A 12,323-nucleotide genomic window follows, 5' to 3' on the forward strand; every position below is an offset into this window, starting at 1 on the left:
TAACAATAAGTCCTGAAATCCTTTTGAGACTGAAAAATGGAAACGATAGCTCAGTGGTTAAGAAAACTGGCTGCTCTGTCAGAGGACCCCTGAACTCTGTCAGTTCTCAGCCTCCACCTTGTATCTCCGAAATGTCGGTAACTCCAGTTCCAGGAGATCCAGTCCCCTCTTCTGTCCTCTGTGGGTACCAGTTGTGCGCGTGGTATACGTGCAGACACGACTGAACTCTTGAAAATGGCCTGACGTGGAAGCTGGAGACACTGACTGGGGATCACTTGTGGGTGTGTTTGGATGCGCATGCATAACTGTGTCCTGTCTAGATGTACATAAACTGTACACGTGTAAGTTTTTCTTTGTTTAGAGTCTCACGTAGCCAGGTGGGCCTGGGACTCGGTGTAGCCAACATACTAGGATTGCAGGTGCATTCCAGCACCTCCAGCTTTTTCAGATTCTTGTTTGCTAGGGAAGATGGTACTGTCTGAGCTGAGGTGGCGTACGTAGGAGGTGTGGGTAAGAAGGGGAGCCCTGGAAGTTGGATCTCTTCATAGAGGAGTTGTGCTTCAGTGGCTTTCTGGCTTGTCATCTCTCTAATGTCTGCTTCCCTTCTCTCGGTCTCCTTTTCCAGACTGAGCCGCTAGGTCAACATGGACTGTTTGGAGAAACAACTGCTGTGCGCATTGGTCAGGTGCACTCCCTGACAGAGCACATGCTTATTTTGTTCCCTTACCCCACAGAAAAATGGGGTGAGGAAAGGGAAGGGAGAATTAGATTCTAGGCTAGCCACTGTTAGAAATCTGGCAGCATATCAGAAACAGCCCAGGCATTTTCTAAAAAACAATTTAGGTTTCAAGGGCTTTCTCTAAACCCTCTTGAGTTACAGTCTTCTTGGGTGGGGCCTCAGAGCCTACATGTTTAGAAACTTAACTAATGTTGCGTGTGTATGTGTGCGCGTGCATGTGTGCATGCATGCCTGGGCCTGTATTTGTTTGTAGGCCGGAGGTCAATGGTGAATGTCTTCCACACTCCCCACTTTGTTTGTTTGTTCATTTATTGATTGAGATAGAGTCTCTGTGTTATCCTGGAACTTGTGTGGATCATGCTGACCTGGGTTTCACAGGGATCCTCTTTTACATTTTGGGACAGGTAACTCACAATACCTCTATGTCACTGATTCTACTAGACTACCTGGATAGTGAGCCTCCAGGGATCTTCCTGTTTCTTCTGTCACGGTCCTGGGGTTTCTGGTGTTGACATGAGTTCTAGGGCTCAAACTTAGGTCCTCAGACTTAAGTACTTTGCTGACAGACCCATCTCTTCAACCCATTGACATAAAGTAATTTTATATAAACATCTTGACTAAGTCTTCAGTCAGATTAGTGCTGGTCTCTTATGAATTTTCATCAGCCTGTAGAATAAGAAAACTTAGGACCATATAGTATATTTGTTTGTTTGTTTGTTTGTTTGTTTGTTTTTTGAGACATGGTTTTCCTGTGTAGTCCTGGCTGTCCTGGACTCACTGTATAGACCAGGCTGGCCTTGAACTCATAGAGATCTGTCTGCCTTTGCCTCCCTGAGTGCTGGGATTAAAGGCATGTGCCACCATGCCCAGTTCCATATGGTATTTTTCCCAAAATTAAATTCATATGGTTTATCAGATTGCCCTTTGTGTTGAATTATGGCTTCCCTACATTTTTCAGTGCTAAATATGTCTTATAAAATTACATCAATAAGGAGATTTTTATATTTTGCAATTTAAAAAACTTGTACTCCTGTTCTCCTAAAGATATTTCAAAATGTTACTGATTTATGAGTTCCTAAAGATGGTAGAGTATCTCGGACGGTGGTCACTCTCAAAGATGAGATCCTTTAGAAGATGAATCTGTAGAGGCTCCTCAAGCCTGTAAGGCCGGTTGAGACTTGGTTTAGAAAGATGCACTGTTTGTGGTATGTGTTACTCTGAAGCTTTAGGACATCATTGTTAGACATGTTCATACTTCTGAGCAAGCAGGAGTGTTTGTGCCAGGTGGGTGAGAAAGACCTCACATCAGTTGAGGTCAAGTTTTGCTACTACCAACTAAGTCCTGACATGAAATACACAGGGAAAAAATAAGTTTTTATAGCTTTGGGGATGTTAGAATTGCCTATAAGACAGTTCAGTGTCCAAGTAGGTTCCATAGTAATGGGAACAGGGACTGTCTCTGACATGAACTGATTGGCCTGCTCTTTGATCACCTCCCCCTGAGGGGGGAGCAGCCTTACCAGGCCACAGAGGAAGACAATGCAGCCACTCCTGATGAGACCTGATAGACTAGGAGCAGAAGGAAGGAGAGGAAGACCTCCCCTATCAGTGGACTTGGGGAGGGGCATGGGGGGAAAAAAGGGGAAGGAGGGTGGGAGCTACAGGGGGGATACAAAGTGAGTAAACTGTAGTTAATAAAAAAAGAAAAAGAATTGCCTAAAAGAGATTATAGGCATTCTGAAAGTATTAGCAAGCTTCAGGTTGAATGCAGCTTTGTCTATGGTAAGAGATATGGCATATTGTGATTTAAATATACTAATGGCTAGTGTGAGTGTGTTCCTACCTCAGTCCTCTTACCAGATACCATTTTTCTTTATCCTACTCCATGGCCATTTGCAGAATTTGAGAGAAGTCAGTTCTCATCACTCTTACAGAGCTAAATGGATGGTGATTAAGAATATGGTCTTACCAGGTGAGGTGGTACAGGCAACTAATTGATTCCAGATGCCTGGGAGGCTGAGGCAGGGACACGGCAAGTTTGCAGCCAACCTAGACAACTTAGTAAGACCCTGTCCAAAGAAAACCAAACGGGCTCACGGAGATCCACCTGCCTCTGCCTCCCCAAGTACTGGGATTGCAGGCATGTGCCACCATGCCTGGCAGGTGGTGCATGTTTTTAATTGCTGTACTTGGGAGGCAAAGGCAGGCAGATCTCATTCAAGGCCAGCCAACATAAGTGATGTCTGGGTCAGCCAGGATGACAGTGAGACTCTGTCTTGGGATTTAAAAAAAAAAAAAAAAAAGTAAAGGTAAAAGGAGCAGCAGTGTAGCTCAGTAGTGCAGCACGTGCCTCCAGCACGGGCTTCAGGAGAGAAAGAGAAAGAGGTAAGCTGAAGTCAGGCTCTAGCACTGCAACAGGTGAATCAACACCTCAGGCCAGATTCACCCTTCAGTGGCTTTATGGACAGGCAAGAGTTCTCTAGAGGAGCCCGTGAAAGGACAGCCATCAAGTACTTCGAGGAACTGCTACTTTATTCTTGTTCTTGGCCCCTTGATTTCCAGTGGTTCACATGTTTTTCTGCACAAGTTACCTGTAGAGAGTTTATCTTTTTCTAAAAGGTCTAGTGCAGTGGTTTTCCACCTTCCTAACGCTGTGACCCTTTAATACAGTTCCTCGTATTATGGTGACCCCCATCTATAAAATTATTTTGTTGCTACTTTATGGCTAATTTTCCTACTATTATGAATCGTAATGTAAATATCTGATACGCAGGATGTCTGATATGTGACTCCCAAAGGGGTCAGACCCACAGGCTGAGAACCTTTGGTCTCGGGGAACTTGGCTTAAATGCTCTCACTTCATGATGACTTTACTTCTGTTCTTACAGTTTATACATTCCAAGGCTGCTAAGCAGTTTTTCAAAAGTCCCGAGCTGGTCCAGATTCTGGTGTAGTCCAGATTCTGCCACTAAAGCCTTTCCCTCTCTAAAACCTGCCCATTCCTGACTGATCTTGTCTTCTCAGAGAGCAATTCTGCCCTGACCATGGCCTCCTGGACAAGATTTTAACAGTAGTTAACTTTGAAAGTTTGTCACACTTGCTTCGTTTCTGGGGAACTTTTGTGTATGTGTATCCGCTGTGTTTCTATCTTACTATTATGTATTCAGGCTCTTTTCTCCCCCTCTTAGCTATGACAATTTTTTTTCTTAAAATTGTATCAAATACAATTTTAATTTTAATCAAATACAAATTCATTTTACTAGTAACATTCTAAAAATGACAGTCAGCAAAATCATTTATTGAGGACCAGGAGGTGGGTTGCACAGATTCATGCTAGAAACTCATTCTCAGAAAACCTTCAATGTACATGTAGACTATTCCTGATACAAATAACTTGAGTCCTGTTTTCTTAATGTATGATCAGATCTCAAATGGAGATGATTACAGAGGAGATCTTGGCAGAATTGTATTCTGACTTCTAGAGAGGGGAAGACTCCTAGCAGAGATGTGTTCAGACTTCTGTTGTGTCATTTCTGATAATTCTGCTTTTGTTATCAGTTGACAACATTAGAGACTCGGTGAGAAAAGTGACATATTTTACATGTAATAATTGCCCTCATTAATGTTTTTTTTATTAGCCTTTGTTAAAAAGACATTGTTTTACACATGGTAAATTTCTTTTTGGAGCTAAGCTAGAGAGATCAGAGTCCCTCTGCTGACCCCTTTTTGATGTTTTCCTGGAAAGATGATTGACTGCCTTCAACTAGGGAAAACTTGAAGGTTGGTCTGTGTACAATTTTGTCATTAAATATTTTGTAAATCTCTTCTCCCTTTCGAAGTACTTTTAAGTGCATTAAGGAGCATATTGTGATTTTTGTACATATTCAATAGGATAATTTCACAGATTATCTTGGGACATTGTTTATAAAAGTCTATGGTCTGTTAATAGGCATTAGGTTAAAAATAAAATAAATAGCCAGTTGTGGTTGTGCACGCCTTTTAATACCACACTCCAGAGGCGGAGTCAGGTGGATCTCTGAGTTCCAAGCCAGCCTGGTCTATAGAGTGTGTTTCAGGACAGCCAGGGCTATATAGTGAGACATAGGTAGGTAGGTAGGTAGGTGCCTGAGTCTGATTGTGCAGCTGTAATAAAATGCCTTTGACTAGGTCTTTACAAAGAGCAGAAGTTTTATTTCCTTGTACCTCTGGATGTTAGGATCAAGGCAGTCACAGGTTTGCTTTTCTGGTGAGGCTGTTCTGCTTGCAGGATAGCACATTTCATCCTCTCTGCTGTCCTTAAAAGGGGGAAGGCAGAAGGATGAGAAAACCAGATACTGTGCGAAGCCCTGTAGTCCCACTCCCAGGCCTCATCTCCTCCTCAAGATGATGCTCTTTCTTACTATTGTCATGTTAGTTAAGTCAGTACCTGAATTTTAGATGAGATACATCATAGGAATAATAAACTAGTAAATGTAATAAAAGAAGTGACTAAATTAATAAAATTAGGAAGTATTTGGTAAATTGAATAAGACTTCTTAGCTGTGACTACCCATGACTGTGTACATATAGACTTACACAAGCACATGTGTACACATGCGGAGGCCAGAGGCAACATCAGGTATCTTTCTCTATTGCTCTCCACCTTATTTTTATTCATTTATTTAATCACTTTATAACCTGATTCCAGCCCCTTCTCTCCTCACCTCCCAGTCCTACCCTCGCGCCCCCATTTCCCCCTCTTTTTGGTTTGTTTGTTTTTTTTTTCAAGACAGGGTTCCTCTAGGTAACAGCTTGGACTCACTCTACAGAACAGGCTGGCCTCTAATTCACAGAGATCCTGCTTCTGCCTTCTCAGAGCTGGGACTAAAGGCCTGCTACCTTTTACTTCTGACTTAGAGGAAAACACAGAACTTGTAAAGAAAAGCAGGCTGCATCTGTTTTTTGTTTTTTTACGTAGACCTTAGAGATTGAATTCAGTTTTTGTTTTGTTTTGTTTTGTTTTTACACAGCAAGTGTTGTACCCACTGAGCTATGGAGTTTTGTTTATTTCAAAGCTTTTCTTAGATTGGTATTGAAGAACACCAATTTGGGAACTGTTGTAGAATTTAGAGTAACTAGAATTTCTATTCCATGGAATAATCTGTAGCAAGTTGGTTTACTCTTAACGAAGCAGAATTGGGAGGGGATGCTCTTTGTGTGTGTTAATGCTTCTAACTGATATGTTCCTAACTGAGAAGCCTAGATTAGAATTTTTTTTTTTTTTTTTTTTGATGCTTATCAAATGCTTTTAAAATTCTGTATGTTTTGTGTTCTTGGCTTTGGTTCAGGGACCTACCTTAAAGCTTAAGGTGATGATTTTTCCCAGAGGGTCTGCATCAGTCTGTCAATACAAGGCTCATTATAGATCTTTAATAGGATGCATTGTAACATCAACAAAGAGGTTGTGTTCCATTTACTTTCATTGTCTTTCTAATTTGGGAGTCTTCACTTTAAAAGCTGCCTCTGTAATTTGTCTTTGTTTTTTGTTAAATTTTACTCTTAGGAATCACATAAGTGATTTCTATTAGTTTCTTGACTTTCTTATCCACTAGTAATTATTTGGGGATGTGATTTTGTTTTGATTTGTCTTGATTTTTCAGGGGAGCAGACGGGGTATTGCTGTGTAGAGCAACATAACCTGAAATTTGCCATCCCTTTACCTCATCTTCTCTGGTGGTGGGATTACATTCATGTACTACCACAGATAGGGATTCTCTGTGTAGGACTGTCCTGGACTCGCTTATAGACCAGGCTGGCCTTGAACACGTAATAATCTGCCTGCTTCTGCCTGCCCAAGTGCTGGGATTGCGGCGTGCCCCACCACCCCAGCCACCACAGATATCTTAACCAGCAAGTTTTGAAGGTGTTGTATTTTGTTGTTTCTGTTTTGGTTTGTTTCTTCTTTTAATAGTATACATTGAAGCCAGCCTTTCACACGATAGACAAGGATCTATTACTAAACTATATACCCAGTCCTCTTTATACTTTTTTTTTTTTTTTTTGAAACAGTATGTCACAAAGTTACTCAGTCTGATCTTAATGTCAACTATCGTCCAGGCAGCCTTTGAGTTTTTAATCTTGAGTAGCTGGGATTATAGGCCAGTACCACAGGCCTGGCTTTGTCAGTTTGTAATTACAGGACAGTTAGGTTTCCTGTGTTTTTGACAAGCACATTAACAGTGTTTGTAACTGCTGTTCTGTAAGTGCACTGGGGGAGGGCGACCAGTGGGGTATTTGCGTCTTGTAGTCAGACTAGGAAAGCCCAACAGGGTAATTCATTCTTGTGTTCTGCTAAGGTCTATGAAACCACTTATAAAAATGGAAATGTAGAAGACAAGATCATTCTGATTAGAGTACCTGGGACTTGGTATTTCAGTCTCTGTACACATATCCTGTTGATCCTGCCCACCCTATAGAAAATGAGCCACTCCCCCTGCTCTTGTCTTTCCTGGGCCCCCACCAGATGATGAGTTTGTATGTTTAAGAAGGAAGGACTAAAATATGGAAAGAGAAATACACATACAAGTTCTACATAAAAGACTTGTCAAATTGTGTGTCGTTGTTTTTCTGAGACTGCTTCATTTTGTAGTTCAGGCTGCCTTCACACTCCGTGTTCCTTAGGCCTCTACAGTGCTGAGATAATTTTGTAAGCCTTCACACCAGGCTACAAATGTGTTTTTTTCTTTCTTTTAGTACTACAGATTGAACCTTATATAGTATGTGTCTGATTCCACCACCTGAGAAGATGAAGCAGGTGAATTTCAAGTTCAAAGCCATCTTGAGCTACATAGTAAGACCCTGTCTTAAAAAAGTGTGTGTGTGCCCATGCAAGCATGTGTATGGAAATGACCCTACAAATAATTAGAAATCAAAAGGTAACCAGGAAGCTGGAGTCTGATAGGGTCTTCTGGCAGCTGTATATCGGCAGTACTGCCAAAGGTTGGAGTGTCTTATGTGGCTCTGTAGTAGATGATCTCCCTTTATATGCTCTTCCTCTTGTCTGATTTCATTCTAACCGTGCCACTGTCTGTTACCAGTATGAATCCCAGGCATTTGGATTTTAGATCATGGGAATATGGTAGCTATCCAAAAATAACAGTTGGGCCAAGCATGGTGGTTCACAAACACCCCTTTACTCCTAGCATAGACAGGTAGACCTCTGTGAGTTCAAGGCCAGCCTGGTGTGCATGGTGATTTCCTAGCCAGTAAGAGCCACAGTGAGACCCTGAATAATAATAATAATAATAGTAATAATAATAATAATAACAATAGTAGTAGTAGTAGTAGCAGCAGCAACAACATACCCTCCTGCCTTCCTAAGACCTAGACTATCCTTTCTTTCTCCCCTAGAGCCTCTCACCGTCACTTAAACATGCAGTGACCTTAGCAGCATAAAGATAGAACTTCCTGCTGACCTCTTTCCTTTCTGGATCCCACCAAGTCCTGCTGCTTCCTTTGGAAGTTGTCTCTCAGTGTCACCTGCCGTTTGTCCCACCACTGTTGGCCTCCCCCTCCTTTCTCTTCATGGAGACAGCTCTCATTCAGTTCTTAAACAACTTCCATGTCCCATCCTTCTGTACACACTTCTCAGCTGTTTGTTTGTTTTCTGAGACAGGGTTTCACTATGTAACTTTGTCCTGAAACTAGCTCTGCAGACCACACTGGCCTGGAACTCAGAGAGATCGGCCTGCCTCTGCCTCCCAAGCACTGGGATTAAAAATGTGTACCATCATCACCCATTCAGCTACTTTTTTGACTTTTTAGCAGTCTTCAACATCCATAGACATTTTATTGGGCATGTGTCTTACAGCTGCTATGACAAAATTACTATAAACTGGGCTTAAAACTGATTCACAGTTCTAGAGGCCTGTAATCCTCAAAACCAATGTATTGGGGCCCGCAGTCGCTCAGTAGCTCAGGGAAGGCTCTTTCCTTGCCTCTTCCAGCTTTTGCTGGGTGTCTGCCTTCTTTGAAGGGATATCACCCTGGCCTCTGCCTCCCTGTTCACACTGCACTCCTTCTGTCTGAAAATAGCCCCTCTTTGTGTTTCTTTTATAGGAACACTTCTCAGTGTTCACGTGGGGAACTGAAGGTGGTCTCTGTCTCAGAGACTTTCGTTTAATTATATCTGCAAAATCCCTTTTTCTAAATAAGATAGTGTATACAGATTCTAGATTAGTATGTGGACTTAGCTTTGGTTGGGGGCCTTTCACTTACCTCATTGTATTGGAATTGTCTGTTCTCAGCTCTCAGCTGCTTCTCAGACTCATTTCCATGTTGTCTTCCTCTGCCTGATTCCTTCAGGTGTTGGCACACATCAGAGCTGAGTCTTCTTTCTATCTGCTTTGCTCTTTCTTTCTAGGTAATGTCTTTAATTACAGTTTATATAAATGATTACCCCATCTGTCTGTGTTTAGCCAGACTTTTGTTCTTGCTACATATAGCCAAGCCATTTAACATCAGCACTTCAGTAGTTTGGAGGCATTGAATGTTTAACATATTGAGCTTATCGCATTTCTTAGCTGCCCCTCATCACCACCTAAGAAAGATTTACTCTTCTCAGAGTTCTGTAGCCAGTGAGTGACTACCATCCACCTGGGTCTTCGGCGGTTCCCTCACCCTGACTTCTCACACCCAGCATAAAACCCTCCTCAGATAGTTTGAAGTCTTCTGCTTCTTCACTGCCACCATTATAGCCTAAGCAGCACCAGGGTTAGAGCGTTAGCAGTTACATGGGTCTCGTCCTATGCTCCTCGTCCTATGCTCTCAGCTCTAATCTAGTTTCCACACAGTAAAACAAAATTTGAACCGTTTTACTTAGTGGCTGAGAATTCCTTATAATGGCTTCTTTGGGTTTTAAGATAAAGCTCCAAATATTTCTTGTGGTCTCAGATCCTGTAAGTTCTGGCCACGTTCACCTTTCTATCTCACCTCTTTCTTTTCATGTTCCTCCAGTGTGCACGCCTATCTTTTGAGTTCCCCAAAGTTCTGTCCTGGATGAGTCTTTGAACATGCTTCTACTCATTGCTAACTAACTTACATTCTTAGGTATGAATAAAATTGCCCACTCCTAAATCAGATTACCCCCACCTTGAGTGTTCAAATAGTCCTTTCATTTCTTCTTTTATCTCACAAACTAAAATAATTCTTTTTAGGCAGAGTTTTGCTACAGGCTGGCCTGGAAGTCATGATTTTCCTCTCTCTGCCTCCTAGGTTCTGGAATTACAGGCATATGCTACCACACCTGACTTATAATTACTCTTAACTATTGCTCATTTCTCTCTTGAGAATGTAAGTACCACCAGGGCAAGCAGGGACTATGTATATTACCAAGACAGTGAGTAGCCTAAATAGACTTAGATTTTTTTTGGGGGGGGGGGGACGGTCATTGTTCAAGACAGGGTTTCTCTGTGTAGCTTTGTCGGTCCTGAACCCGATTTGTGGACCAGGCTGACCTCAAACTAACAGCTATCCACCTACCTCTGCCTCCTGAGTACTGGGATTACAGGCATGCACCACCACGTCCAGTTTAGACTTAGATTTTAATGAATGAATAGATTAAGCTAACAACCTGAGTTGCTAAGCTATAATTCAAAAAGGATATGTTTGGAATAAATTTTAAAAAGAAAAACGAGAAAGAGAGAGACAAGGTTTCACTGTGTATGTCTGGCTGGCCTAGAATTTGCTATGTAGAACAGGCTGGTCTTGAACTTGTAGAGTTCTGCCTTCTCTGTCCCTTCCTCATCCCTGTGCTGAGATTAAAGACATGCAGCACTGTGCCAACTCAAAATAAAATTTGGCTAGCCAGCCTGAATGGAATAACGAAACTGGAAAATAGAATGGTGTGTGTGTGTGTGTGTGTGTGTGTGTGTGTGTGTGTGTGTGTGCCGGCCTGTGCACATGCATACACTTTGATATAGGCTCACATGCAGCCCAAGCTTGCTACAGATTTCTCAAGTAGCCAAATATTATGTTGAACTCCTAATTCTCCTGTCTATATCCTGAATGCTGAATTTACAATATATACCACTACACCTAGTTTTGTTTTATGTGATGCCAGGTATTAAAGCCAGGAATTTGTTTTAAAAAATATAATTGCTTTAATTAACTCTTCAGTAAACTTTTTAAATAGTAATTCATTCAAAGATTCTAAATATTCTTCATGGAGAAATTGTAACTGTGGTCCAATGCAGATTATAGCTTCTGAAAAGCAAGGGATGCTGCTCAGTTAGTAGAGCGTTTGCCTGGCATGCAAGAGACTCTGGGTTTGATCACGGATGTGTATGTGTATACATACACTCAGTTTGGTTCGGAGAACGGCCGGGTTTGGGTGTGAATATGCTGCTCTGGGAGTTGTGTAAGTTCAGAGTGTTGAACTGATAAAGCATGTACTTTTAAACTGTCCTACCTATATTAAGAGTCCTGAAGAAAAAAGCTGGTGCAATGCCCCATGCCTGTAATCCCAGCACTCGGGAAGGCAGAGGCAGACAGAGCTCTGTGAGTTCGAGGCCACCCTGGAGTGAGTCCAGGACAGCCAAGGATATATAGAGAAACCCTGTCTTTTTTTTTTTTTTTAAAGAAAGAAAGAAAAGAAAAGAAAAGAAAAGAAAAGGGGGAAAAAGAATCCTGAAGCACATTATAGCTGGGAGCTGAGACCGCTGTTTTAAACCCCTGACTGTGGTCATTCAGATCTTGTACAGCCTCCATGTTCCTGCCTTCTGTGGACAGGGCACACCCTGCACTTGCTGTCTTCTCTAGTTGTAGTATAATGACTTTTGCTGTTTTCAGCTTGTTTCTTGTTGATGGTTTAAATGTAAAGTATCTTCCCAGAAGCTCATGTGTTGAAGAATTGTTCTCCAACTAGTATCACTGTTGAGGTAATTAGGTCAACACTTGTTGAGTTTCTTTATCGTTGGGTTATCGGGCGTAGAGGAGGTCAGTCACTAGAAGTACGCCTTTGAAGGGTTTGTCTTACTCCACGTTCTCCCCACCCCACTCCTCATTTCCTGGATGTCATGCGGTGAGCAGCTTTCTTCCCCCGTGTCCTTCTGTGATGTTTCTATATGGTACAGGCATAAAAACAACTGGCAATGCGTTGAAATCATGAGCCAAAATAAACCTTTCCTCTTTTAAGATGTTTGTCAAATATTTTGTTGCTACATAAAAAAACTGAAAGAATAACTTTATATTGTTTCTGGATTTCTGTTAATACAGTGTAGACCAAGGCTGGATGTTATTCATCAACATCACACCTGAAATCTCGCTCATGTATGGTCTGATCTTGAAGCACTCCTCAAGCACTACCCTGCTTCGCACTGAGTGTTACCACATAGCTACTTGGAACTAAAACAGCAGATACTTACTCTGTGGATGAGAAATCTGGGAGTGGCCTAGCCCTGTGCCTCTGCTTGAGAGTCTGTCATGAAGTTGCAGGCAGGCTTGTCAGCTTGGCAAAGCTTGATTGTGGGAAGATGCTCTTCCAAGTTTACATACTAGCGGCTCACTTTCCTGTCACAGGGCAGCTCTGTGACAGAGCTGTGGTTTA

General features: G+C 42.0%; 1 protein-coding gene across 5 annotated transcripts in view; it reads left to right on the forward strand.

Moving 5' to 3' along the window:
• Paip2b (poly(A) binding protein interacting protein 2B) overlaps window positions 1-12,323 on the forward strand; it is a 61,315-nt gene that overhangs the window by 31,722 nt on the left and 17,270 nt on the right. Inside the window, exon 3 of one of the 5 annotated variants that reach the window (XM_060383462.1) lies at window positions 7,472-7,532. The exons of 3 other annotated variants lie outside the window; for them this stretch is intronic. The gene's annotated coding sequence lies outside the window, so the exon portion shown is untranslated. One more of the 5 variants, XM_021641708.2, reaches the window with a different exon arrangement.

Source organism: Meriones unguiculatus, chromosome 5 (genome assembly GCF_030254825.1).
Source record: "Meriones unguiculatus strain TT.TT164.6M chromosome 5, Bangor_MerUng_6.1, whole genome shotgun sequence".
Classification (NCBI taxonomy): Eukaryota; Metazoa; Chordata; class Mammalia; order Rodentia; family Muridae; genus Meriones; species Meriones unguiculatus.